Consider the following 4,739-nt stretch of genomic DNA (forward strand, 5'->3'; position numbering starts at 1 on the left):
TTATTTATTTTAAAATGTATATATTTCAAAATATACCATAATAGATTAATAGTGATTTGAACAATAATTTTAAGAGCAATGAAAAGAAGATCAAACCCCGGCTAAAGTTGCTTTTTTAGATGATTGAACTCCATTACTTTGGTGATCAAAGCCCCTCCATTTTATCCCTAATGGTGGACCCTCTCCCACCCCCACCCCCACCCCTCTTCAAGTTCAAACTCTAGACAACAAACAACGGGAAATTAAAAATAGAGTTTTACAGTGGGAAAAAAACAGGATTAAAGTCCCAAAAGAAACGCCAAAAGTCCATCGGGAAGTGTTTTCCTGTCAATATTACAAAAGACAAAAGAGGTTTAATATATGCCTGCAATTTGTGCTAACTAGAGGCCCTTCTTTGCAACACCAAAATTTACCTATATAAAAAAAATTTCATGACTTTTGGAACGAAAACATAAAAATTTACATAACTGCGTAAAAAAAGTGAGCCGGAACCCCCTAGGTCCTCACTAAGTTTCGCTCTTGTCAGAAAATGCAACATTTTTAATCCAGAAGACATGTTTTTTGCACATTTTGAATCTAAGGGTGAAAGGGATGCTTCACGACACTATCCTAAGTTCCACAAATCTTGCATTGTTATGTCATTTATACCATTAACTACCCTAAAACCCTTAATCACTAGTAACACTCCTATCAAATACTATAAAACTGTTTTTATTTAAAAAATTATATTATAAAGATGATAAATGATTGGGTAGATAAATATTGAAAGTCACTTGCACATCATGCAAGTACCCTACTCCGTAGCAAGGGGTGAGGGTACTTTACCCGATTCTCGTAAGGGTACAGTGACCTTCCTACCCCTAATATATAATTCGAGTATAATCATATCAACAAGAGTTATTTGATTGTATATTTATTAAATGTTTGTTTCATTTATTAACAATGAAATATATATTATTTTGACACACTTAAATCTTCTTTTATAATTAAAGAAAAAGAAGAAAAAAACAAGGGTCTTTTAACAATTGATTGATGATGCAATAATTTATTTATATATTTTGTTTGTTCTGTGAATGAGTATTATTTTGCACTATGCATAGAGAGGGGCCTGTGTAATAAGATTCCAAATAGGGAGGTTCACCGATTACCCATATAAACGGCCTTGGCGTTTCTTTTATCACACCTCTCAAACTCAATCTACCCTTCTGTAGGTTCCCGGACGGATCATACACGGGATATCGCTATCTGCGCAGGTGCGGAATCCCTGCGTAGGTAGTTACGAGCGTAGAATACGTAAAACACGAACACACGATACAAACGAAACCACGTTATATTATAACTCGAACCACGTCTATTACAGACACTTGACACGTGAAATGATCACACACTATCACTAACTCTTAAACAAACTCTCGAAAAACCAACCCCAAAACAGTAACCCGTAGGTTACTTAAATACACGACAACTTCGCCTCAGGCGAAGTTGTCAATAACTTCACTCGTTGAACAAGTTCGCCTAGGCGAACTTGTCAACAACTTCGCTTGTTCAACAAGTTCGCCTAAGCGAACTTGTTGACAACTTCGCATACATACATAAAGATAAACTTAAACACAATTACATTACAGACTCGATTACAAACGCTAGACTATGAACTACTGACATCTATGTACCAACACCTTCATCAGTTCTTTCCATCTCTCTATTTACTAAAACAAACATAATTAATTATTAATGCAATGGCTATAGAATGCATGATCAATAATCTATCAACCATGTCTTCCCTCAAAGAAGACCAACAAAGGTCACTTGTTTTCGATGCATCGGTCCTGCGGCACGAAGCCAACATACCCCAACAGTTCATATGGCCCGATCATGAGAAACCGAACTCCCAAAAATCAAAGGAACTTGAGGTTCCTTTGATAGACTTAGGAGGCTTCCTTTCTGGACAGTCATGTTCAACTGAGGAAGCCTCCAACCTCGTTGGCGAGGCTTGTCGGAAACATGGTTTTTTCCTTGTGACCAATCATGGAGTTGATGCAAACCTAATATCTGACGCCCACCGGTATATGGACTTGTTTTTTGAGCTCCCGCTTTCAGAAAAGCAAAGAGCTCAAAGAAAAGCTTGTGAGAGCTGCGGCTATGCCAGCAGCTTCACTGGACGGTTCTCATCTAAATTGCCTTGGAAAGAGACACTCTCTTTCCAATTCGCAGATGATAAGAACTCGTCAGACATAGTCAAGGACTATTTTAAAAATAAAATGGAGAAGAATTTGTACGGCTTGGGTATGTTTAATTCTAGTTATATATATTCATCTCTCTTTTTATTTGAATAAACTAGTCTTAATATATACTTTATTATTACCATATGCTAAATGATTTGATATTATCAAAGGAAGGTGTATCAAGAGTATTGCAATGCCATGAATAGACTTTCGCTTGGGATCATGGAGTTACTTGGGAGGAGCCTCGGTGTGAGCCGCGCTCACTACAAGGAGTTCTTCGAAGAAAATAACTCGATTATGAGACTAAATTACTATCCACCATGTCAAAAGCCAGACCTTACCTTAGGGACAGGGCCTCATTGTGATCCAACATCTTTGACAATCCTACACCAAGATAACGTTGGTGGACTAGAAGTGTTTGTGGACAACGAGTGGCGTTCCATTGCACCCAATTCAAATGCTTTTGTTGTCAACATCGGCGACACATTCATGGTAATCAATTTGTTCATGATTATGTTTTCTTTGTAATAGTATAGGATGGAACCTAATTGGATTATTTTTTTTTTCCTTTGGTCTTGCATTGTTTTTGTTTTTATTTGTTGTTTTGGCTTTTTTTTCCAGCACTATTAAACTGTTTTTTTTTGTAGTTGGTTATGTTTTAATCTGATTACATGTAATTTTCAGGCACTTTCAAATGGAAGATATAAAAGTTGCTTACATAGGGCTGTGGTAAATAGCAAAACTCCTAGAAAGTCACTTGCTTTCTTTCTATGTCCAAAGAAAGATAAGGTGGTGAGCCCACCAGAACAATTGGTGGATGAAAAAAACCCTAGGATATATCCAGATTTTACATGGTCTACCTTTCTTGAGTTAACTCAGAAGCATTACAGAGCTGACATGAATACCCTCAAAGCTTTCTCAAATTGGATTCAACAAAAAACAAGTTGAACTTGATGTACTCTTTCTTTTTCTTTCTTTCTTTAAAATGCTATATATTTAAGAAAGAAGACATTGAAAACTGTAACAAGATTGTGGCCAAGAGGGTGCATGAAGATCTATGCATGCTTTAAAACTTTCCCTTTTTTGTTTCTTTATGGTCAAAAATTGAAGGAGGAAAATGTGCAAGATTTAAATCTTCATGGAGCAAAACTAGGAACAAAGAGAAGCATATAAATGAGCCAACTTTGTTATTTCCTTTTGGACTATATGTAGAAAAGTTTATGCACTTATCACTTTTTACTTTAGTTCAATTCCTTAGCTTCTACTTGTATGTGTATATATAAATGTCAAAAAATTATTGAAATAAAAAATCAAATTGGTAAAATAACTTAGCATCCTATGCCATATTCAGTCTTTATATATATAGAGAGAGAGAGATAGGGGAGTTCAAATAAAAATAAATAGTATTCTAAGACTTATTAAAAATGCATAAAAGTTAAAGTTAGAAAACTATATTAACTTAAAACTATATATAGTATATATGAAGTTTCTTTTTAATCTTTATCATCAATATACATTAGTGATTCAAGTCATTTCAAGTTACACGAACTTAAGCGAAGAAGACATAAGTTGGTGAAGATAGGAATCATAGATAATATGTCGATGAAGTTTTATAGGGAAACTGAGTGTGGATAAAGACTTCATCGACTAATATTATTGACATATCATCTCAAGGCATCACTTATACAAGCAGTGGCGAAGCTTGGACGAATAAGTCGGGGGGGGACAAAAATACACATTAAAAAAACTGTAAATGGAGGGGGCCGGGATCAAATTTTCGGTTGAAAGCGAGTAAAATTACACTACATATAAAAAATGCCTGACGAAAACAGATAAATTTATATTACCGCGCAAAAAAACGGAGGGGGCCGGGGCCACCCCTGGCCCCAACTATACTTCGCCCCTGATATGAAGCACACAACGCCAATACGTGATGGATATTACTGAAGGATCATGATGAGTTATCATTGCTTATCGGTCTTTCAATTCATTTGCAATAGACTCAAACTCCTTGTAACTTTGTAAGAAGTTCCTCACATATACGCCATTATTATGCATGACCCACCTATCAACTTTTATTGAGGATGTTACTAGTATCCATTTACATATTATTTTTAATGCGCCCAAAATTTAAGTTTTTTGTTTGATTCGTGTACCCATATATATGGCTAAGAAATAAAGAAAATGACATTAAGAAACACATATAATCAGGGTAAGTAATTTTAAAATTGGTATACTTATGTGCTAGTCAAGCGAGTTAGCGAGCATTTCCACTAAGAGAAATGTGTGTATTACCGATTGATAAGTGAAGAAACGTGGATCTACTCACTGGTAGCAGATCTACTTTCCTCGGGTGTGATTAAACTATTTCACCGATGGTTCTTCTGGATCCGAGTTCTTCCACCTACAAAATGAACAGCGCCGTTACTTACCCCTCAGAAAGGGACAGAGGGGTCCTCTTTGGGGTAACCCTCCGGCGTGAGAATCAGTATCTTTTGGAGAAGATAATAATGTTGT

The 4,739-nt window shown here is 35.9% G+C and overlaps 1 long non-coding RNA gene and 1 pseudogene across 2 annotated transcripts; one reads left to right on the forward strand and one right to left on the reverse strand.

The window, feature by feature from the left end:
- Positions 1-202: 202 nt before the first annotated feature.
- Positions 203-1,860, reverse strand: LOC143626690 (uncharacterized). Its single transcript, XR_013152468.1, has 3 exons — positions 1,677-1,860; positions 893-1,202; positions 203-854 (listed from the first exon to the last, which is right to left on the reverse strand). It is a non-coding gene; the product is annotated as an uncharacterized LOC143626690 (long non-coding RNA).
- Positions 1,682-3,472, forward strand: LOC143626680 (gibberellin 20 oxidase 1-D-like; annotated as a pseudogene). Its single transcript, XR_013152464.1, has 3 exons — positions 1,682-2,283; positions 2,393-2,714; positions 2,907-3,472. The product of XR_013152464.1 is annotated as a gibberellin 20 oxidase 1-D-like (transcript).
- The last annotated feature ends 1,267 nt before the right edge of the window (positions 3,473-4,739 follow it).

The sequence above is a fragment of the Bidens hawaiensis genome, unplaced genomic scaffold, assembly GCF_021521415.1.
Source record: "Bidens hawaiensis isolate Kalapana, Puna unplaced genomic scaffold, B.hawaiensis_p1.1 tig00000458_1, whole genome shotgun sequence".
NCBI lineage: Eukaryota > Viridiplantae > Streptophyta > Magnoliopsida > Asterales > Asteraceae > Bidens > Bidens hawaiensis.